This window comes from Acomys russatus, chromosome 32 (genome assembly GCF_903995435.1).
Source record: "Acomys russatus chromosome 32, mAcoRus1.1, whole genome shotgun sequence".
Classification (NCBI taxonomy): Eukaryota; Metazoa; Chordata; class Mammalia; order Rodentia; family Muridae; genus Acomys; species Acomys russatus.
Genome location: NC_067168.1, coordinates 37,929,471 through 37,954,433, shown reverse-complemented (window position 1 = coordinate 37,954,433; position 24,963 = coordinate 37,929,471). Strand labels below are relative to the sequence as shown.

General features: G+C 43.5%; 1 protein-coding gene across 10 annotated transcripts in view; it reads left to right on the top strand.

Moving 5' to 3' along the window:
* Positions 1-24,963, top strand: part of Arpp21 (cAMP regulated phosphoprotein 21) — a 167,630-nt gene that overhangs the window by 24,467 nt on the left and 118,200 nt on the right. For 6 of the 10 annotated variants that reach the window (XM_051140792.1, XM_051140791.1, XM_051140790.1 and 3 more), the window contains exons 1-2: positions 23,964-24,093; positions 24,179-24,355. The gene's annotated coding sequence lies outside the window, so the exon portion shown is untranslated. Of the gene's footprint in view, positions 1-23,963; positions 24,094-24,178; positions 24,356-24,963 lie in introns of those variants that run through there. The other 4 variants (XM_051140787.1, XM_051140786.1, XR_007830109.1 and 1 more) reach the window with 3 other exon arrangements.

The following is a 24,963-nucleotide window of genomic DNA, read 5'->3' as shown; positions in this document are numbered from 1 at the left end:
TTTTCTTGTTTAGTTTGTTTACAGTTAAATACGTGGTTACTTGAGAACCAGTAGCCGGAAGCTATGATGGGCAGGCAGGAGCCTCTGGTATTCCCTTTTAGGTCCCTTACTGATAATGTGCAACTCCTGGGTTTTGTAACTACTGCAGAGTCTTTAGAAGGCTGTGTTCAGTGACCATAGCTAGGGTCTCAGGAGCAGGGGCAGCGTGAAGTTATTTATTAACAAGTACTCTGGAGACAAACACTATTGAGAGGCTGAGAGGAAAGCAAGCTGGGAAGAGCCAAAGGGTAAGCTGCTGAGTGTTAATACAAAGAAAATGGCCTCTTCCAGGCCCACAGCATGAAGTGGAGCTAAAATGGCCTCTGGCCTGTGGATCTCCATCTGTGGTAGTCCCTAGTGGATTGGTTATTTTTCTCATGGCTGTGACAAAAAAATCCGACTAAGAGCAACTTCAGAAAGGAAGGATTCAGTTTGGTTCACACCGTTTGAGGGTACAGTCCATCCTGGCAGGCAAGGTATGGTGGCCAGAGCAGGAGGCAGATGACTTCACTACATCCACAAGGAGCAGGCAGAGACAGAGCAATGCCATGCTACGCATCGTTTCTGCAAGTCCTGAATACCCATGGGACAGAACCACTACCATTCAGGATGGGTCTTCCCACGCAGGTGACCCTTTCTGGAAACCCCCCAACAGTCACACTCAGAGGAGTGCATCCTAAGGGAGTTCTAACCCCATCCACCTGACAACAAAGGAAAGGGTGACTTGAGGTGAGCTGAGTCAGCATCCGAGAGGATCTTTCTTTCCAGGCTCCACAGGTGGTTCAGCCTGAAGCTAGGCACTGGACGGACTTCCATGCCCCAGAACCAAGTGGGAGGCATGGCGGTATGTACTTGGAATCCCAGCACTGGGCAGGTGGAGATGGGCAGAACCCTGGTGTTCACTGGCCAGTCAGCTTAGCCTGATTGGCCAGCTCCAGGCCAATCAGAGAGACTTTGTCCCAAAAAACCAAACGGAACAGCAGCACGTGAGGAGGTTGTCCTCTGGCCTCTATATATGCATGCATATACACACATTACAAATACGCACCAGCACACAACTTCTCAGATTCTCTCTCTCTTACACACACACACACACACACACACACACACACACACACACGCGCGCGCGCGCGCATGCACGCACGCGAACACACACACGCACATGGGCTTGCAGAGTCACACATCTAAGGGCACTTGTCCTAGAAGGGAGATTTGTGTCTATGACCTGAACTCCACCAGAAAGGTGAACACCAACACCAGGTATTCTGTGACAGCTGAGCACAAACACATGTCAATTGGTGTTAATGGTACTTCCTCTGCACCTTTACCAGGGAGAAGGGCCCTACCTGAGTCCAGCAGGTTTCCAGATACCTCTCTCTGGGGGGGTCTGCAAGTCTCTCACACTTCCCCTGGGCAGACTCACTCACCTGCAGATCAGAGCCTCCCCCTGGCCTACAACTGAGCATAGTGGGGGCATCCCTCTACAATTGAATCCCCAAGATTAAGTTTTAGATATCAAACTTTTTTATCATAGGAAAATGTCAACACATGAACAGAACAGGATCATGCATTCTGATCTTCTGATTGCACATGGGAGTATCCGGTATTTTGCCTTTCTTTATTCTAGACATACCTATGACAGCACCAAGCATAGCGATTTATGTGGCTGGGTAAATGACCCGGAGGATGGGCGTGGTTTCAGAGCAGGAACAGGATCTCCAGGTCTGAAATCAAGGCTGAAGGCATTGGAGCCATGGTTCCAAAGAGTGGGATGTCCACTGCACAGGCCTTGGGCGGGTCAAGCTGCTCACTTTTATTTTCAAGACTCAGATTGTCCAGAAACCTGGGGACTGCATCTGACTCTGACACCTGAGGCTGCCTCAGTGTCCTGTGACACCCAAGATGACATGTTCTGAGTCCTAGGCCATACAAAGGCACAAGATACCCGAAGGGTTTGCTTCATTTTGTCTGCATGTGTTCTTGTCTGTGCGTGCAGTAGCATACGCACATGTATGTGGTGTGTGTGTGTGGAAAGGCCAGGGACAACCTTAGGTGTCCTTCCTAGGGAACTGTCACTCTTTTTTGTTTGTTTGTTTTGTGTTTTTATTTTTTTATTACCCATTTATGGTTTTTATTAAATCTTTTATTTTTTACATATACATTTATATTATTACACATATATACAATATACTACCTACAGCAAGAAGAACCATGACACAGTCAGACATTATATAAATGTTGCATTCTTAGTGTTTTGGCCAAAACACTAAGAATGTTTTGGGTTTTTTGAAACAGAGTTTCTCTGTGTATCTTTGGCTGCCCTGGACTCCCTTTGTAGACCAGGCTGGCCTGGAAACCACAGAGATCCACCTGCCTCTGAGTGGTGGGATTAAAGGTGTGTGCCAACATGCCCTGTACTTTTTTTTGTTTTGTAAACAGTGTTTCTCACTGACTAGGCTAGACTGATTGGCCAGCTAGCATGAGACATCTATGCATCTTTAGCTACCAACAGTGGGATCACAGACATGCACTGCCATGCATACCTTGTTAGTTGGCTACTAGGGATGAATTTAGGTCCCCACCATTACAAGACAAGCATTTTACCAACTGAGCTATTTCCCCACTCCTCTTGGTGTGTGTGTGTGTGTGTGTGTGTGTGTGTGTGTGTGTGTGTGTGTGTGTGTGTGTGATTATGTTGCCTAGGAGAGGGGGGCTCCTTTTGGGAATCGATGAATCTAAAAGTGACTTGTACAGGCTCATTATGTTTCTGGCATATTTTCACCCCAGTATAAAACCAAAATGAAAACCTCTGCTTAGGAAAGGGGTGTGCTATGGAAAAATCCTCAGGGAATATCGAGAGCAGTGTTTGGAATCTGACATGAGCCCTGCCACTTGAGCACATATTTCTGATTCCCCACAATTCAAATGCACAGATGTTTGGCCGAAGTGTTCAAGATGACCTCCCATGCCCAGCTCTGTCCTCACTGTGAAGGGCCCAGGCATGCCTCCCAGGGAATCAGCAGCTGTTGTGCCATGAAAAGGGAGCAGCAGGCTGGTGCTGGGTGGTTGGCTCTGGAGCAGGTGGCCTGTCGGAGGGGGTAGGGGTGGGCAAGGCTGTAGCGCTTCCTCTTTAAGGTGGGAGCTCAGCTGCTTGCTTGGTCATGTACCCCAGTGAGTGCCTGGAGGAGGCAGGAGGCCAGGAGAACAGCGGAGACAGCAGCCAACTCCCAGCAGCTGCTACTCCTCTTTTTTTTTTTTTTTTTTTTTTAAAGCAGAAGCAGCTCCAAGCCTGTATGAGGCCTGATCTGGCATTTGGGGAGGGGCAGCAGATGAGTGTCACTTGAATACTCCTGACTTAAGTGACCTAAGCCAGCTGCTGTGCTTTCTCTCTCTCTCTCTCTCTCTCTTTCTCTCCCTCTGCCCCTCCCCCTCCCTCCCTCCCTCTATCTCCCTATCTTTTTAAATATATTTTATTAATTTATTCATATTACATCTCAATTGTTATTCCATCCCTTGTATCCTCCCTCTCTCCCTCCCATTTTCCCCTTACTCCCTTCCCCTATGACTGTGATGGACGGGGACCTCTCCCAGTAGAAGAATGGATAAAGAAACTGTGGTACATTTACACTATGGGATACTATTTAGCTATTAAAAACAAGGAATTCCTGAAATTTGTGAACAAATGGATTGAACTAGAAATGATCATAGTGAGTGAGTTAACCCAGAAGCAGAAAGAGTCAAATGGTATATACTCACTTATATCTGGACACTAGCCCAAGGGGCATGTCCCATGAAAGTCTTCACTTACCAGGAAAGTGAGATAAGGGGAAGGACATCCTATTGGGACTCTAGGTGAGAGAAGAATGGGAGAATGGGGAAATAGAAGGATCCAGAAGGTCCTAGAAACCTACAAGAAGAACATTATGACAGGCGCATCTGGGCCCAGGGGTCCTGCTCAAACTATGACACCAGCCAAGGACAATATATGCAGTAAACTTCGAACCCCTTCCCAGATCTACGCAATGAACAGGAAATTCTTCACAGTTGAGTGGAGAGTGGGGTCTGACTTTCACACGAACTCTGGTGTCCTATATTTGACCATGTCCCCTGGATGGGGAGGCCTGGTGGCACTCAGAGGAAGGATAACAGGCTACCAAGAAGAGACTTGATACTCTCTCCCTATCTTAAGTGACACAAATTACTTGAGAAGTTTATGACAGTGAGACATAGAAAGGATGCCCATGCAGCTGGAGGCCCACCAGTCTGCACATCCTCGAGGGATGCTTCATAAAGAGGAGGCTGAGCCTCCCATCCTAACCCACAATGCGTGAGTTTGACCCACACTGCTTAGCTTCTGTCTGCCGTCTGTCTCTAATATGCCCAGAAGCAGCCTGGAGAAAAGCTAGGCTGCTGGAAGGGAAGAAGAAGGGAATGCCACAACACCGCTGAGCACAGACTTGTGGCTTTGGACACCATTGCTTGTTCAAATTTATTTAAGAAAAATGTGAGTGCCTGTTGTGGGCAGTGGACATGCCAAGGCAGACGTGTAGAGATCAGAGCAGAATCTTTTGGAGACAGTTCTCTCCTTCCACGTTCAGGAAAGTTCTGGAACTTGAGTTGCCAGGCTTGGACGGCAAGCACCTTCAGTGCCTGATCTCACCTCAATGGCTGACATCATTGGTTTTTGAGACAAGGTTTTTGCTCTGTACCTCGGTTGATATGAGAGTTGCCAGGTACGTCAGGCTCAAATGTGTCACGATCGCCCTGCTTCTGCTGCACAGGGGGTGTGTGCCCCAAAACCTGTTTTGGGTTTTGTTGCTCCTGTGAATGTCTTGTTTTGTTTTAAACGTAGCCATGGGTATAGGACTCAGAGGAACTCCTACCCCAATAATAATAGAAAGAAATCTGATAGGGAAGGCGCTTTCTGGCAAATGCTTAAATGGAAGCTTTTCTTCTCTACAGTGGTGGTTGTCAGTCTTCCTGATGCTGTGACCCTTCAGTATAGTTCCTCACGTTGTGGTGTCGCCCCGCCCCCAATCGTAAAATTATTTCCATTGCTACTTATAGCTGTAATGTGGCTGCTGTTATGAACCGTAATGTAAATGTCTGTGTTTTACCATGGTCATAGGCTACACTTGTGAAAGGATCCTTGAACTCTCAAAGGGGGTTGCGACTCACGGATTGAGAACCACTGATCTAGAAGAAAAGTGATGGGAAAAAGAGGAAAGGTCCTTGGGCCAACACTGGCCGAGAGAGGCTGTCCCGTCCTTATCAGATGAAGGGTCCAGCCTTATTATTATTTTAAATCGAATTATGTTTCATTATGGTGCTTTCAAAAAATATACATATATTTGTTGCTTCTCGTCCCTTCCTTTTCTAGCAGATGCCCCCTTGCTTTGTATGCCTCCATTTTTTTGCTAGTCTTCTTTCTACTTTATGTCCCACGTGTCCCATTGTCCAACCCTCCACATGTCCTTTTTTTTTCTTCTCATGCTCTTATTTACAGAGTTCACAAGACTGTCCCACACTCTTCCTCATTTGCATACATGCAGATAAGCCTTCTAAGTTGGTTTCATCAGGTCAGGTTGCTGGAGTGGTTCTGGGTCTGGGGTTTTCCCATAAGTCATGAGGTTGGCATTTTCCTGTGTAAGACACACATCAGCCCACAAGTTTGTCCTTAGAGATGGCGTGTCTCTGGCTTGCACCTGGTGGTTTTTGTCTTTGTGATAGGGACAGTGACCAGGACCAGCATTTCAGCATTCCAATGGGTGCATTCCACACATTGCTAGTGAGAGAGGATCTTACAGAAGTGTGTAACAAAGTGATTGAAGACTAGAGAACCTATTTTGTCTCTGTTAGGGTCTGTGTCCACTTCAATAAATAGTAACCCTTCCAGGCCAAATTATGAGGACTTAGATTAATGCATATATATTACACACTTATTTACACACACACACACACACACATACATGCACTTATCTGCTTGTGTATGTATGTACTTATGCACTGTGTGTTACAATGCATATGGAGGTCAGATGACTTGCAGACTTCAGTCCTCTCTTTCCAGATCCTCAGAATTAGCTACAAGCTCCTTTACTCACTGAGTCATCTTACTGTCTCCAAAACCCTTTCTTTGATAGTTAAAGAAACTAAAGCAACTGCAAGCTCCGGGAATAAAAAATCCAATTCATGAATGTCAATAAGCCTCTATCGACTCCAAATGCAAACTTAGACGCATCCCACATGCTGTTTCCACTCAGCAGCAGTTAAACCATCTTCTGACATCATGCCATGAAGTCGATGTGTGTGATGTCTACCTCATTTGAAAAGAAAGGATCAGATTAAACACTTGAGAGTCCTAACTGACTCTTCTGGGTGACTCTCCGCAAGGCCACAGGCCCATCCCCTATCTACAAGTGCTGCAGCCTGGTATAATCTGTTTAATCAGCCCAATGCACCTTCATTGAATTCATACAGCTTGAAGAGATACCTGGACACTGTGTTCTAGTCTTGTCTGTGAGGTCTATCCCTGTCAAGTCCTTAGCTCCAAGTGGTTGCAAGTGTCACATGCGTCTTTCTTCTAAGTTCGCCACTATGGCCTCTCCTAGGAAGCCCACAGTAGTTTGGTTTTCTCTGAAATCCTTTCATCTGTGTCAAACAGAAGGAAGTAAGCTTAAAAATACTCAAGTCTTAGCCAGGTCACATTTTCAGCTCTTCTTGGCTTGGTCTTCAGTGTACTTGTGTTGTTCTGGTGGTTCTTATATTTATTCCAGGCACAGAAATATATCTTATGTGAATTTAAATGATTATCTGATAAGTATGTATATTCTTTTTTGGGGGAGGGGAGGTGTCATTTTTCATTTTATTGTATGGAGTTACACTAGTATAAATTAAAAGTGGATGCCAAATGGTTGCATTATATAAGATATGACATTTTGAAGCATGTGACAGGGTCAGAAGAGTTATTCTATTCATTATTTTAAAAAATAAAATTGGCAGGGCATGGTGGTACATGCCTTTAATTCCAGCACTTGGGAGGCAGAGGCAGGTGAATCTCTGTCAGTTAAGTATGGATATTCTTTTGACATTTCACTAAATAACTTAGTTTGCGTGTGAGGTGTTTCCTTTAGCTTTCTCTTTAACAATTATTTAAACCATTAGGCTATTAACTATTTTTTCTCACACATTCAATTATATGCATTTACAGTTCACTTTTGGCTTTATTATTAACAGTCTTTTGCACTGTGCTGGATCTCTTTCTTCTGTAGGCTGTGTGTGTTGGTCTGTGTGCATGTTGGTGTGCATGAGCACAGGCCCAGGGATTACACCTGTGAAGCATCACACCTGGACTATTTACATGGCTTATTTGCAAGCCAAGCACTTTCCCTGCTGAGCCATCTTCTCAGCCCAGTCCTGTTTTTCCATTAGTATTCAACCTTATTCCCATGTAAAGTGTCAAGTTGCATAAAAGAAAGCTAGCTGTATTCACTGGTGTGGTTTTAGTGGGGATAATGAGAATAGGTAGCTGTTGGTTTGGAAATAAGATGGCAGTGGCTTCATGCTACAGCTAAACTTCATAATCTCATAGATAAATTTAACCGTTACCTCATCTAGTAACTTATAAAGCCATTACTTAAAGTTAGAACTATTACTATAATACAAAAATACAAAAAGCATTAATATTATGTGTCTCAGGACAACAAAATTAAGGGTAGTCTTGTGGTGGCACACGACTTTAATCCCAGCACTTAGGGAGGCAGAGGCAGGTGGATCTCTGTGAGTTCGAGGCCAGCCTGGTCTACAAAGCTAGTCCAGGACAGCCAAGACTACACAGAGAAACCCTGTCTCAAAACAAACAGCAGACTTACTTCTAGCTGCTTGTGGTGGCTTATTCTGAAATTCTAGCACAGCTGTAAGTATGGGGGCTGTCCTGTCTATACAGTGAATCCAGAATAGCCTGGGCTACAGTGTGTCAGAAAGGTCAGTCCACCAGGCAGACCATCAACCAGTGTGGAGCACTTACCTGAGAAGAGCATCAGTCACTTTGAAATTCTCCCTGAACAAACAGCAAGCACATGTGGCATGACTGTTGGAAGCTGGACTCCATCCGTGGCTGTCCTCGATGTCAGTGTCTTGTGGAGAGGCAGGGGGTGGGAGTGAGGAGGAGAAGCATGTGAAAGGCCTTGTAGGCAATGAAAGGAAAGTGCGCTGATATTACCTGATAATCTAATTTCCAATAGCATTTCAGAATAGCATTAAGGCGAAACTCCCAAACGATGCACTTTGAAAGTTTCTTGTGCCACGTACCTCTTGACAACATGAGCACACCCTCACCAAAAGCCACACTAAACAGGCCTTCATAAGATAGGCTTCTGGCTTTGATGCTCCAGATAGGCTGGACCTGGACCAGCTCTGACAAGTTGAATGTCACCTACAAAAACCTCTTTCTTATAGAAACCTGGAATCAAGCAAAGGAAACTAGAAATTCCTCTCCCAAGGGACTGATGATGCCCTCCCTGCAATGCCCTTACCTTTCCTCACTGCAAATGGCCCCTTTGTTTTCATTCTGTTGGGTGAGACAGTTTCTTAAATATGGAGGTGCTTATTTTTTTAAAAAAGTAAAGGAAACTTTGCATCTGAAAATCTGTGTTCAAGGAAAACTGAATGTGTCACTTGCTAATACATATTGTGTTTGCTGCATCCTTTGCTTACATCCCAGTGTGAGGGTGTGAGGATGTATATATCTGAAAGGGGGGCTGTATTGAAATGTCCAAAGGCTACAGAGAGGATGATGAGCACGGTTTCAGGAGGATGATGGGCACAGTTTCAGGAGGATGATGAGCACGGTTTCAGGAGGATGATGAGCACGGTTTCAAGAGGATGATGAGCACGGTTTCAGGAGAATGATGGGCACAGTTTCAGGAGGATGATGGGCACAGTTTCAGGAGGATGATGGGCACAGTTTCAGGAGGATGATGGGCATGGTTTCAGCAGCTGGCTTAAATTGTGCTCCGATGTGACTTCAAGACAAAGCCAGCCTTGTAATTATCTTTCAAAACCTACCAGAGAGATGGAAAACTTAAAAAAAAATCAGTTGTTTTAAGGTGAGAGTGGCAACAGAATAAATTTACTCCTGATTTCTATGTACTGATTTAAAAATAATGTGTGTCGGGGGGCTTGGGAGATGGCTCAGCAGGTACGAGCAACTGCAGGACAAACATAAGTTCAGACTTTTAGCACCCATTTGATAAGCAGGGCCAGCTTGGCTGTGGGTGTGCCTGGGTCCCCAGAGCGTTTGCAAGGGTAAGGCAGAGACAGGGAGACCAGTACAGCTTGCTAACACCAGACTACGCAGGAATACCAGAGATTGTTCTCTTGTCTCTTTGAATATATATGCATACATGTGCATGCATCTGTGTGTATGTATGTGTTCAGTAGCATATGTACAAACATATGTATACATGTGTTCATATATTCACATATAGGGAACTGCCACATCAAAATACCTTAATTTTCTAGCAAGATTTCCATAATAACATCAGGACACACATTCAGAAGAGAAAACGGGGTTGTACAGTGGGTTTTGTTTAAACAAGGGTATTTTTTTTTTCAGCTGTCTTATAAACACATCATTAGTGGGTTTATGGATAGAGGCACCATTTGTCCTGGAAAGTAACCTTGAGTTTGGTGGTGCCTTGGGGACTCAGTGGCCCCACCATGGCACTGTAGCAGGTGTGCCCCTCCAGTGACCTGTCCTTGTTCCTCTTGCCTAGCTGAAGTTCTGATGTTTAGAGACATCTTGGTGTGAGATGGCCCCTCACATCAGCAGGCATGCCCAAGTGCCACAGGGAGGAGAAGTGGACCTCAATGACCCATACCAGCAGCTATTCATAGAACAGTGGCCAGGACATACCTGGCTCTGAGGACAGTTTTAAATGACGTATGGTTTCAAATACCTGAGATCTGCCATATGTATGTTTGCAAATAGGCAGGATTCAGATTTCTCACAAATTTTACGCAGATCCAAATGTTTTAAATTAGGATTCCAATAATGGCTTATGAGGCCAAATGTAGTCATCTATGAAAAGAAGCTTAAAATTCTTCAGCACTTTTAGCCTCAAATTGCTTCCCTTGTCGTCATGGAGAATCCTATTATGTTCCTTGTTTCTCTCCCACGTTGATCTCTTCATTAGTAATAAGTAAATTATCTAAAGTGCTGGACACATGCTCCTATATGCTATATTTTAATAGCGTGATGGAAATGGCATTTCCATCTCGCTTCTAATCTATAATTATGAACAGTGTCCTCTCTGCTAGGTGGTGGTGATAAGGCCCAATGGCTTTCTTTGTTGTCATCATTTTAGATCTTCATAAAAATCCCATTTGGGGGCTGAAGAGATGCTCAGTTTAAAGGACTTACTGTATACACCCGCGTACCTAACTTCAGATCCCAGCATGCCTGTAAAACGCCACGTGTGGTCGGGCACACCTGTGACATCAGTGCTGGGAATGGAGACAGGCAGATCCCTGGGGCTCCTCAGCCTTGTTCGGTGAGCTACAGGGCCAATGAGAGACCCTGTCTCAAAAAGTAATATATGGAGCTACTGAGGAACACACCCCGATATTCCTCTCTGGTTCACGTACACACCAACACTTTTACACACACACACACACACACACACACAGACACACACACACAGACACACACACACCTAAGAAAAGACTTAAAAATTAACAGTATATTTTTTTAAAATACTAAAACCTTTTAAAGAGATGGTTTCACTAAGTTGGCCTGTGTGGACTAGAACTAACAGAGACCTATCAACTTCTGCCTCCCAGATCCTGGGATTAGAGAGGTGCCTAGCTGAATTAATTTTAACTGAATATTTTTACAGTTTCCATCACAAGTCACTAAGTATGCTTTATTCTACTTTTCCATATTAATTCTACACGGGGAGTCTGACAGCTGCCACTCCTGCTCCCCTCCCTCTTCCTCCCGTGTACCCTGGCCTTCCTCAATTCATTGTCATTTTTGTCGTTCATCACATAAGTTTTCCCGTGTTTAGACTTTGTCCCTTTCAGTTAGGATACAGTAAGTCCCAGAAAATGCTCCACCTGGGAACACCATGGATTACTCTTCTATGCCTAAAATCTCAAAGGTTTTACAAAGAAGCCCATAGTTCAAAAACTGAGCCATGGATATCCTTCAGCATGGACAGATAATGCATTTCTGTGACGTGCCTGTCTGAGTAATCTATCCCTGGACCTTTCCACTGCTGTGTCTTGGATACGAGGATTTTCACGCTTTGAAAACTATGTGGTTGTATGTACCTGCTCTGTTATGGAATGTCAGGTGCTCAGCTCCTGTTGGGGAGGCTGGGATGTCTTGTTTTGGTGTAGGGATTCTGTGTCATATTTGGTGGGTAACGACAAGGTTGCACATTAGAGGTATGAGAATGAGGAAGGTACACATGTTTCTTCCTGAAATGTTGGTTTTCATAAGGCTTATCAGCAGTTTACTTGAAGCCTTTGAAAACACACACACACACACACCTCACAACTATTTAATCAGTTTATACCACATGTGTGCAAGGGGACTAGACCAGTCCAAGCCTTTAGCTTGGGCATTATAAAATTCTGTAATTGCATGCCAACAAATATTCAACCTCATCACCAGGAAAACCCCCAGAATCCCTGAACACATTTTAACACTTCCATCAACAGCCCTGGGGTCATTTAGCCATAACCTTGGCACCATGATCTCCAATAAAAGGCCTGAACTCAAGGCCCCTAACGGGATTCTGTTGCAACTGGTTGCTGTCACTCATGCGTAACAGAGGTAAAAATAAACCTGAGAGAAACAAACAAACAAAAAAAAATGAATTTATTCCCAACGTGATCAAACACGGACATCAGCTGATCTGTCCTTCCCAAAATCATAGACACCTTCAGGAGGTTCATTAGTACAGAGAGAACCCAAAAAAAAAATATTCATAGAAGTCAGTTCAGCTAAGCTGTGGACAGGAGTCCAAGGAAAGGATACACTGAAATTCTAGCTTTGTGGTTTCATTAACTTAATTAACCAATGTTTATTGTTATGTGTGCTGTTGGATGCTCTCCGCAGCTCAGGTGAGGACAGAGGCTAATGGTTGACATCTTTCTCAATCATTTCTCTGTCTCTTACTAGACCTGGAACCAATGGATTGGCTAGGTTGGCTGGCCTGCAAGCCCCCAGGATCTGCATGTCTATGTCCCATGCTCCCAACCCAGCACTGGGACTTATAAATATGTTCCACCATGCCTGCCTTTTACATGGGTGCCAAGAGTCTGAACTGAGATGCTCCCATTCTTGGCTTTGTAATTTCTATAGATGCCTACAGCATGGAGTGGCAAGGGTCAGAGATTTGGGCGAACAGCTTGGGATACTGCTTCTAGAGATACTGAAAATAACATTTTTCTTTAAAGTCCTAATTTCAAAGAAGCCCCACACTACTGACACTATCGAGTTACACACCAGACCGACCTTGGGCTTCCTGGTGCTGTGGGAACCTTGGCCAGTTCCTTAATTTAGAACTGAAGGAGGGCCAGCTTTCACCATGTCTTTAGTAACAGGTAGTGCTGGCGTGTCTGAAAAGCTTCCAACGCCTGTACACGCAGTCACTTTCTAAGGTCATTAGCATGCATTATTTAGTTTAAGAAGTAGAGAAAAGCAAAGAGCAAACTTCCATCCCCCCCCCCCCCGCCGCCCCAGACTGCACTTTGTCAGGGTAGAGGAGCTGGTAGGAAGTGGTGCACATTATTTTCACATGCAAACACATCAGGTTTGAATGCCAGCGGCTCTTAAGGCAAGAACATCTACTTAAAGACGATTTGCATAAAGTCAGGCTTGGAGAAGGAGGGGGAAATGTCATCACACCCCAGCTCTGGACCTTGTGATCTCAGTCCTGGCACTGAGTGACAGGAAGCAAATCAGCTCTTAGTAGAAAATGACAGACCACGTAGTCCCCCCTTGTGTGACTTTCTAAACAGGGGGCCTGCTATCATCCCCAAGGATGGGTGCAGCATCCAAGTACTAATGCAAATACACACAGTGCAGCACCTGAAGAAGGAAATTACCTCTGGTCCAGCCTTTGGGCGCATGGTGATGCTCCTGATTCTTCTCCACTGATATGCTGCAGATTTCTTGACAATATTTTCTGTGCAGGCCTGTATCTATTTATCCTTTCAGCCAGCAGTGGTCCTGCTTGGTATGAAGCCACAGTAGGAAGATACGCTGGCCAGAGGCCCTCCTGTCCAGGCAACTTAGAGACCAGTGCCCACATTCATCACTGAAACACTGTATTAGAACATTTATATTGAAAATATAAGACAAACACAAAGAAAAGAAAAACCTTAATGATGTAGAAATAAGGATTTAGAGGCATTCTTCTGCACATCTGCTTCCACAAAACTTGCCAATATCCCACTGGAATGTTGACATGACAACCTCCATCTGAAGACACAAGACTCTCCTGCCCAGTTATCTCTGAGGGAAGGCCTAGAAATCATATGTAGCATCCCATAATCTTTTCCCCCCCAGAACTCTGAACCGAACCCTTCTCTTTAGTGTATCCATAGCCATTCTGAGCTAGCTCCATTGTGACTCTCTTGCAGCTACCATCTTTGTAGATTTACAGAAGTTTTTTTTTTTTTTAAAGGGATAAAATTTCCAACACAATGCTGCTGCTCATTAGAACAACGTTAAATAAACAAAATCAGTCAATGCCAAGTACATCCACATATCTTGAATCTCAAGTGGCACTGTCATATAGGATGTCTGAGAGACATAATGATTATTGAATGTGTTTTGCTATGATTTATAAGTGCTTAAGTTATTTCTAGAAAATGTGTTGATCCCAGTTCAGTGGCTTATACATTTAATAACCATGTACATAGTGTCATCAATGTGAAATTCTAGACAACATTGTATTGTGTGGTGAAAAAGGAAAAAATTACAGAGAGAGAAAGGAGTCTATTATCCTCCATGCTCTTATTATTTGCCTCCCACTTTCAGATTGCTTTCTTACTTGTTCAGTGACCCCTTCAAGTGTGCGCCATCTCTTCATTTTTCGGGTACCCTATTCCAGAGCCATATAATGCTCCCCACAGCGGGTTCTGATGAAATGCACTTCAACTTTCTTTAAGCGCAGTGTCCAACAGTACAGAATTTGCCTGACCATGCATCCAGGCATGGATCCGGGAGCGTGCCATCACTTTGCCCCTGAGCACCTTTTATTGGTTATTGGTTAAACTTATCAAGTTGCTTCTCAGGTGTCTGGGAGTGACTAGAGGTGCTCACCTACAGTTGCAGGAAGCAGAAATGTGGTCCAAGCTGCCTGTCCGTTACTGACTCTGCTGCTCGAAAGCTCAGAACCTCACTTTATTTATCAAGTGAACAAACGCGAATGTGTACCAGGCACTGTCCCTGGGATTGGGGTTAATGTAGAGGGAGACAAGACAGGTATAAATCTCCATGACTGTCATCTTACATAACAGGGGGATGAGAGTGATTTGATGCCTTGGTCCAAACTCTGAAATTTGCTACAGAATGATTATTTTGGGGACCCAGAGGAATCCAGGGGGTAACAGGGTCATCAAGTCACCTGAATTAACACTGAGGAGATAAGGCAAGCATGCAGGGGATTTCTGCATGGTGGCTGACAAAAATAGATGTGGCTGATATAAGGATAAATTGAGTAACTGTGAAACTCAGTCTAAATGGATCACATTGTCAACAGTGAATCGAAGGAAGCTGTGCTGTCGGTTTAGATACTGAATTTTTTTGCAAACAGTGTTTCATCTGTCTGGGAAGATGGCTCCGCGGTTAAAGTGTTTACCATGCAAGTGTGAGGACCAGAGTTCCAATTTCTAGAACCTGTGTTAGTGCCAGGTGGATCTGCTGGTCCCTTTGTAACTCCAGTACTCAGGAGGCAGAGACAGAGCAAGCCACCTAACCCTGCTAGCCTGGCTAACCACATGGGTGAGCTCTCACCTCGGATGAGAGACACTGCCTGCATGAATAAGGTGGAGAGTGCTCAAAAAAGATGTCAGCATGGTTCCTACACACACACATACACCCATGCATGTATGCCTGGGCTCACACAGGTGCACACGCACACACATGCATACACACGTGCATACATCCCACATAAGCATAAGAAATAAAACTTTTTTGACTAACTTTCAAGATGCTAAAACCAAGCTTTATTCCAGAGCACCCTATGTGACTGGAAAGTCCCTTTGTGTGTCCGTAAGTTCCAGATGCTCCTTGCGGGACGGCATCTCTGTCACAACCAGTGTGCTCACTCTGCTCTCGCCCTCTTTCCCTTCCCACTCGAAGAAGGAAACCCATCTCTACCTCGAGAGCTTCTGCACCCAGAGAGACCCTCTGGACGAGCAGTTCTCAACATGTGGACCGCAACCCATTGAGATCCTCCTTGTCAGATGTTTGATTGCGATTCACAGCAGTAGCAAAGTCACCGTGATGGAGTAGCAACGTGGCAATTTTACAGTTGGGGTCATCACATCATGAGGAACTGTATTAAAGGGTCACAGCCTTAGGAAGGTTGAGAACTGCTTCTTTAGACCCACCCTCCATGTGTTCACTTCAGAGATGCCCTTCCATTTCCTAGCTTCTAGGAACATTTCAATACCTTTGCTGCGGGGCTGTGGGCCATGATATGTATCAAAGATGTCTTTGCAGATACTAGTTCTGAAAAAGCAATGTTGAGGCAGGAGCTATTCATTTGTAAGACTGAATGGCACAGCAAACACAAAACTTCATGCTAGTGGAGTTCTATTTTTTCTAACCAGGACTATGGTCATTTCAAAACTCTAGCAAATAACAGGGCACTGGGTTTTTCTCGATTTTGTTCATGTTGGAGAAGTCTCTTTTTTTTTCCTTTTCCTTTCTTTATTTCTTCTTCTTCTTCTTCTTCTTCTTCTTCTTCTTCTTCTTCTTCTTCTTCTTCTTCTTCTTCTTCTTTCTTCTTTCTTTTCTCTTTCTTCTTCTTCTTCTTCTTCTTCTTCTTCTTCTTCTTCTTCTTCTTCTTCTTCTTTTCTTCTTTCTTCTTCTTCTTCTTTTTAATCCTGCAAATGCTAAGCTCCCACTCTGGCACCTGGAACCACATCACATGGGCCAGACTTCATTGTTCTGAAATGACAGGTGCTTTTTTGTACCCCTTGTAGGAAAGCAGGAGAAAAGAGTTCATGTCAAATATGCTGATGATTGTTAAAATTAATATTTCTTCTCCTTTTCAAACGCCTTTCCTCTTTGTGATGATGAATTTCATATTTTGAGCCATTTAAGCAAGGATGAAAGGCATAGGTTTTATAATAAATCTTTGCTCCAAAAGTATATCCAATATAAGTAATGGAATTTTTTTTTTGTTTAGCCTCTGTATAAGGGGGATTATTTTAAATGCTATATGAACTTAGATCTATGAACTACGCAGGATTGTCTTTACTGGTCACAATCATGCCTTTCCATACCTAAGGACCCTGATGCTTGTCGTAAGACCTGTGGGTCACAACCCTTTGGCAACACTTTATCTCCAAGAATATTTACATAATGATTCATAACAGTAGCAAAATTATAGTTATGAAGTAAAAACAAAAATAACTTTATGGTTGGGGTCACCACAGTATGAGGAACTGTATTAAAATGTCACAGTATTTGGAAGGTTGAGGACCACTGGTGCAGGAGATCTCAGTACTAGGATACTGAGGCAGAACACTCAAGATATGTGTAAGATCCAACCTGAAGACATAACTGTCTTAAAATATATATATATATATATATATGTTTCATGAAGGTTTTGCAGTAGCATTAGCCATGTTTTTAGGAAATTTGTTTCATGTTCACTTAGAAGAATATGGTGCCACAGAAGCCTGAGGTCCTAGCATTTTGCCTTAAGATTGGGTTAATACTCATTTCTAGTTGGTGCCTCTAGCCTACCGATACTTATTTTGATTAATGTTTATTTTTAAAAAGTGATTGTTTCTTCCTAAAAACCCTGAGCCTACTTTATCTGAATATCAGGTAGACACATGCTTTTCTACATGGCATCTAGAAAAAAATATGTTGAGGCTCAAGAGGTGACTTATTGTGTAAGAGTGCTTGCAAATGCAAACATGATGACCTGAGTTCAAAGTCCCAGCACCCACTTAAAAAGCTGCATGTTGTCCAGGTTCATGCTTGTAATCCCAAGGGTGTTGGGTGCAGAGAAAGTAATATTTCTGGAGCTTGCTAGCTGCTAGCCTAGCTCCAAGTTTAGTGAGAGAACCTATCTCAAAAGAATAAGGGCAGAGAGTGATAGAATGGGACACCAGACATTCTATACCAGCTTACACACACACACACACACACACACAGAAGCATGTACACAGACTCACATACATTGCATACATTTACCACATGTACATGCTGTACACACACAGAAAGAAGAGAGAAAGAGAGAGCGAGAGAAAGAAAGAAATTAAGAAAGAAAAAGAAGGAAGGAGGGTTGGAGAGATGGCTCAGAGAGGTTAAGAGCACTGACTGATCTTCTGGAGGTCCTGAGTTCAATTCCCAAGAACCACATGGTGGCTCACAACCATCTATAATGTGATCTGATGCCCTCTTCTGGCCTGCAGGTGTATGTGCAGGCAGAGCACTGTATACATAATAATAAATAAATAAGTTTTAAAAAGAAAAGGAAGAAGGAAGGAAGGAAGGAAGGAAGGAAAGAAGATACAACCTCTGGACAAGGAAGATGGCAAGTAGGCAAATAGTTTACATATAGACAGGGCATTTGGATGCCTGGGGCATATGGCTTCCAGGACTGTCAGAGAGAGATGGAGCAGAATGTTTGGCCCAACCTTGCTTGTGAACTTGAGAATAAAATAGTGAAAGACTCTGCTCTTATCAGAATCTGAGGTGCAGTGCTCATGTGATGTTGAGTAGCTCACTGATGAGGTAGAACACAGTGCCCCAGTGAAGACATACCTGATTGCCATGTCCTGTGAGTGAATTGTTTTGATTAGGTAAATAGGTTCACATCATTATGGCAACCAGCAGCATAGGAACAAGAGTGATTGAAAAGGTCTCTGACACCATGCCAGGCAAAATGATTGATGTTAAGTCAGTTCTGCTACCATGTGGTGGTGGGGCCTGTCTAAGCCTCTGGATTTGATGTCTGTTAGGTGAGATTTGCAGTGGCTCTCTGACTCTCTGAATTATGTAATCTTTTACATTAAAGTTTACACCTGTTTGGAAATGGTTGGACCAATGCATCTATGGATATGACATCCTTCACTCCTCATAGAATGATGTCAGAAATACAGGATGCTGGGGCTAGCAAGAGATGGCTCAGCTTGTAAAAGTGTTTGCTGCCAAGCTTGATGACCTCAGAGTGATTACCAGAACTGACACAGTAGAAGGGGATTTCCCCAGGCTGTCCTCTGATCTCAACACAGATACTGTGGCATGTACTTGAACACATACCATAAACAAATGAACAAACAAAAAACTGGAGTAACAGTATGGATGTGGAGGCCATTTTGAAACATCTCTGGGATAGATGATGGTCTGTCAGTCACACTGAACTCAGCCTCAATGCTGTCAGAGTCTTGGTAGCAGGGACATTGATTCCAGTTTTGTCTTAATAAGTTGGGTTTAATAACTCCCTTGAACTACAATTAAAACAAAAATACAAAACACTGGGTCACAGATGTAACAGCTGCCATTCAGTTGTCTTGCCCTGCCCAGCTCTATCTGCCATTCCTGACAGTCAAATGTTTGCACTGCGTGGGGGAGAAAGGAATTGCAGAACTGTACTTTTTTTTTTTTTTCCCAGAAGCAGTGCTTGTTCCCATGGCGGGTAATAACACACTCTAATTTGCTTTCTATTGCTGTGATAAAACGCTAGCTGAAAACAAACTGGAGAAGGAAAGGTTTGTTTCAGCTTATAGGTTAGAGCACGTCTTACTTAGATTTCTATTGCTTCAACAGAACACCATGACCAAACAGCAAGTTGGGGAGAAAAGGGTTTACTCAGCACACACTTCCACATCACCAAAGGAAGTTAAGACAGAAACTCAACAGGGCAAAACGTGGAGGCAAGAGCTGATGCAGAGGTCAGGGAGAGGTGCTGCTTACTGGCTTGCTTCACATGGCTTTCTCAGCCTGCTTTCTAATAGAACCCGGGACCTGCAGCCCAGGGATGGTACCCACCATGGGCTGGGCCCTCCCTTGTTGATCACTAAATGCCTTACAGCTGTATCTCAGGGAGGCATCTCCTCAACTGAGGCTCCTTCATCCCTGATGACTCTAGCTTGTGTCAAGTTGACATAAAGCCAGCCCGGACAGCCCAACCTCAAGAGAAGTCAGGGTCGATGCTCAAGGCAGGAACCTAGAGGCAGGAACTGAAGCAGAGCCTACAGGCTTTTCTTCGTGTAAAATTGGCTTGCTCAGTTTGCTTTCAGAACTACCTGCCTGGGTGCCACTGCCTACAATGGGCTGGGTCAATTATTAATGAAGAAAATGCCCCTCCCCCCGGACTTGTTTACAGGCCCGTCTGAAATTCCACAATTGACATCCCTTCCCAGATGACTCTAGCTTGTGGCAGGTTGACAAAAAAACTAACCAGCATAGCACACATGTCCCACCCCCATACACTGATGCTGGAAGGTTCTGTGACTCTCAGATACCCCTAGCTAATCTCTTCCTCATCAGTTTCCACATTGTATGGATAAGTATCAAAGCCTTACCATGGAAGGATGGCTAAGGTAGTGGTGATGATACAATTTACAAGTCAAGCTTTAGCCTAACCAGGTTAGATCACAGAACTGTTTTGTATGCATTTGTCACCAAGATGCCTGAGGAAACTTTGACAGGCAGGATGCCAGCTTTCCCACTTGGGTGCGCATATCTTGCCTTTGATCGTCTGGGATGTGTAGTAATTTGCTTATTGTTTATCCATATCATATTCAGAAAGGAACAAAATAAAATTTCCAAAGGAAAGTGCATTTTTTGACCCAAATATCATGTCTTGTAGAATGTATCTGTACATAGTGGAACCTTGAAAAGGGCTTGTTTTATGTGAAAAGTAAACTCTCATACTTGACTTTTCTCCTCTAAATGTTTTCATTGACAACAGATCTCCCTCATTTTTAAACATTTGTTTGCTCATGGAGCTACACTTCAGTCCCCAAAGCATCTACTTTGGCATCTACTTCTTGACCTGTGAGGTGCACACACTCAGATATGGACATTGACCTATAAACAGGAGGTTGTATGAAAATGTTAATTAAAAATAGGTCCATGTGAAAAATAAAGTAAAATATTGCCAGAAGGATATCTGTAGAACATTTCAGTTTCCTAGAATTGTAGTGTGAACATTTATTTTCTTAAATGTAGAGGTACTATGCTGTGTTTATTTTCCAAAATGTTTCATTGTCAATTTTCTCATTTGCATACAAGCTTCGTCATCTTAAAAATGTTTGTATGTGTTGTCTGACCAAAAAAAAAATAGTTCAACTGAAGGGTCAAGTTCCTGGTTTAGTGCCCCTTACACATATATTAATCAAATCTTTTTTGGGAAGTTAAATTTATAGGAAAATTTCATGCTTTTTTTTCAACCTTGAGAAAATTCTAGACTTACTAAGGATACGGCATTCTTACCCTCATTTTTCAGGATCTTACATTAAAAAATTTAACCTTCTTAAGACTTAATCTGAGATGCTAAAACTCCTTTTAAAACTTGAAGCAAGCGAGTCTTTAGCGACTGTGTCATATTTTAATTTGTCTATGCTTCTACCTTTCATAGGAAAGAAAAAATAACTACTGTCACTTCAAAATGCAAGTGATTTTTATTTGCAGTTCTAGGACCTACTGAAAAATAGAGCCTATGGGAGAAACCATTCGGTCGTCCTGACGAGTGTCACTTGACTGTGTTGTCTTGTCACAAAACACTTACACAAATTTAGCATCGGGTTAGTCATCTCTGTGTTAATTTTTCACATATTGTGAAGGAGTGACTAATGAAGTGAGCATCTCAACTTGCAGACTTTAAACTTTAACTTCCCATTTCGAGTGGACCCTGAGAAGGAAGATCCTACTGGAATCTCAATGACGTTCTCCAACGTTCTGCAGTGATCAGTGTAGATAACACACAGATACACACAACAGGACATGCAGTGATCAGTGTAGATAACACACAGATACACACAACAGGACATGCAGTGATCAGTGTAGATAACACACAGATACACACAACAGGACATGCAGTGATCAGTGTATATAACACATAGATACATACAACAGGACACGTGAGATTTCTTGGTGGGAACAAAAGACACATATGCCTTGAATTATATTATTCCCCTCTCCAGCTCCTTTTCTCCTCACCACAATGCCAATTGCTGTTACGTTTTATTCTAAAGCAAGCTTAAGACATAAGAAAACAGCATGGACAGTTGAGACAGTCATCATTTTATGATGTTTTCTCTATAAAATAGCTCAGCGCACTGTGTCAGTTCTCTGTAGATTCATTACCCTGATGGGTTCCGCTAAGGAATCCTTCCCAACTCGTGATTAAAGTAATATTTCTAGGGCTGTGAGATGGCTCAGCAAATAAAGGTGCCCATGGCAATCCTGACTGCTTGAGCTCAGTCTCCAGGTCACACATGCTGGAAAGAGAGAGTTAACACCAACAAGTTGCCCTCCGATAGCTGCTCAGGTTCTGGGGCACATGCTTGTCCATATACACGTGTTCACATAAAAGTTATTAAATGTAAAATAAAAATAATGGCAGAAAAGATCTCCAGTAACTCGTCTTTTGTGTGTTATATATACTACGCATATTATATAATAAAAGTTCCTCTCCTTGCTGTCCTTTTATTATATAAATAAAATTTTAATAACCAAATTTATTAACAAAAAAAATTTTGCCAAGAGAAATATTATTTGTTAAATATAATTGTAGCTCTTGATAAAAATGAGAGAACTTGGACCCGGTCCGCATGAAATGGCAACGCATGAGTGGGGTTGGTTTGGCGGGCAGAAAGCTGGAGTAGGGCCGCATTCCTGGCATTGCTTCCTCAGCAAAGAGAACAATTTTAATCAGTTATAAAAATATTTGCTATCCATATGCTCCTCTCTGCTCACTCCCATATGTCCATATTCTCTTTTATCTTGGGAGCGATGATGACTTCATGATTCAGCCGTGTAAGAATAATACCTCGCTGACTTTAGAGTTTGGTTCTATTTCAAAACATGTCCTGGTAATTACGCGCGCGCGCGCACACACACACACACACACACACACAGAGATCCAGGCTGTTAGCATTTGGGTAGCTATGTGGAATATGAGTTTGTTCTGTCTTCTGGGGGGAAATTTTTATCTTACATCCTCCTACTGAAGCCAGGCTGGGTATCCGAGGCTTAGAGTTGAAACTCCATTGTCCTGTCATTTGCCTGCTGGATTAAATGCCCCCACCCAACTGTGAGGGCAAGAAAACCAGGCAAAGGCATGTGGTGGCTCACAATATAATGCCATTCAGCTTGGGAAGAGAAAAACAACACAAAAGGCACCCGGAAACTTTCACAGGAATTGTTAATTCTAGATGATCAGCTTGTAAGCTAAAGTTTATTTATTTATTTACAATTGGACATCTGTCATAGTAGCCATGACACAAGAGGTCAGAATAGAAAACTAAAATTGACCGTCAATTCGTGATTCATTTTCATCTGAGATGTGTGCTGGCCTATCCCCATAGCTACATGGTTTCTAACTAAAGGTGTGTACTTTAAAACCAAGCTCTCCACCAGCATAAAAGATGCATAAATCAGAAATTACTGGTGGGATTCATGGTCGTATTTTCAACAGTTGTTTCCCACTGCACAACAAATGGCTTTGTAACCCAATATGCCATTGACAGAGCCACTGCCAAAACAGCTAGGAGCCAGTCCCGTTCAGCTCAGCTAGTGCGGACGGATGGCAGGGAGAACGGGTTTCTAGCTTTTCAGAGCAGTAGTTGGATGCAGCTAGTGTTTTCAGAGGCAACAGGACCTAAGAGGTGTGTGTGTGCTGCTGGAGTCAGCCCCCCACCCCCGGGAGGCTGAGAGTTTGGGTTTGTTTCTGGCAAATGCTATCAGGAGCCCCGACTCTGTTTGCATCCGAGCTGTCTGTGTGCGGCTGCTTCTGTAGGAGTTGCGAGAAAAGAAAGTGTACATTAGAGCGTGGATTGTCTGCGAGGGGCTTGGACTGTGCCAATCTGTTGCTTGCTGCGGCAGCGATTCTTTGCTGTCACACGGAATGCTCAGCTGGCAGAGCTGTCCTGGTGGGAAGGGAGGGCTGTGGAGAGATTGTTCACCATGAAGCAAGGATGTTAGGAATGTTGTGCAAACTGCCAGTGCCGTGAAAAGTGCTCTCTGTGCTGTGCCAAGGCGAAAGTTTCCTGCTCTCTCTCTCTCTCTCTCTCTCTCTCTCCTCTCCCCGCTCTCTCTCTCTCTCTCTCTCCTCTCTCTCTCTCTCTCTCTCTCTCCTCTCTCTCTCTCTCTCTCTCTCTCTCTCTCTCTCTCTCCTTCATTTAAACTTTGTCGACAAGGCCTCATTAAAGTCAAAAGCCTATACATGTACTGCATGAAGGCACCTCTCACGAAAGACTCACAGATGTAGAATTAAAACATACCGCATCCACCTATAATGTAGACAAAGGCTTCGATTTAGACATAAAAGAGACGAAACCTTTAGCATGTAGGTGACTTTGATTCTTATTGAAGCAAACACACAAACTTGTTTTTTTTTTTTTTTTTTTTTTTAAATATAAAGTGCGAGATTTCACTAAAAAAGGTTAAAATTGAAGTGAGTAATCTTCGGTGCATAATTCAGTTGTTAATTTTAGCTCCTTGCGTGGGTGCCGCTCTGACTTGAACAGCCGGCTGTAGCCTTCATTGGAGAAGAAGCCGGCAGCTTGGGACAGGTAGAGCTGGAGCAAGCTGGGAGCGGGATCTGCTGGAAGCTGGTCATTAGTGTTAGAAACCCAGTCTTACTTACTGTGTGTGTCTCCCGATGGCCACGGCTGCTGTCACCGTGATTCACTCTTCCTCTTTTTTCAGGTTGTCGACCATGTATCCAAGTGTGTAAGGGAACTGCCCGGAGATGGACATTCTGAACTGCTGACAGGGACATGGGATGGCAGTTACCTCTGATCACTCGTGTGGATTCTCTCGGTGCAGAGCGACAGAAGCCGCCAGTCATTCGTCCAGATCTGCAGCTGGAATCCTGTGAAAAAGGTAAAATCACTCATGGGGCTGCATCTCATCTGTGTTTTCATGCCCTTTTTTTCCCTTACCATGCCTGTCTGCATAGACCAGTTCACCACATGCAACCCCCAGAGTCAGGGTCTGTCTGTTGGGGGTGCCCTTGGACTTGTGCTTTCTGAAGATTAGAGCTCCATTTCCTCGGTCTGTTTAGTTGTTAGTTTTTGTTTTGTTTTGTTCTGTTCTGTTTTGTTGTTTAAACTGAAGCAGTCTGAAATTGAGTTAGGGTTAACAGAAGTTCTTTGCCTTCCTGCCCTACCCACTGCTCAGAAGGAAGCAAGCTGTTCACCCATGGGAAAACGAAACTCTTATTTTGTTAACCACACATGTTGGGTGACTCTAAAAATAAAAAAAATAAAAAAATAAAAAAAATTTGGAAAAAAAAAAAAAAGCCCAAAGGCAGAAGATCCTAAAAAATATTGCAAACTTAAAAGCAGCAGATTAACCAGCTCAAACCTCTGCCTCCTTCAGGGAAACTTTTCCTTCTACAATCCCACAATCCTCTGCCAGATAGGTCCGTATACTTGTCAGATTTTGTTACAAGCCATCTGTTCTGTCACGGTGGGTTTTTAGCAAATCCG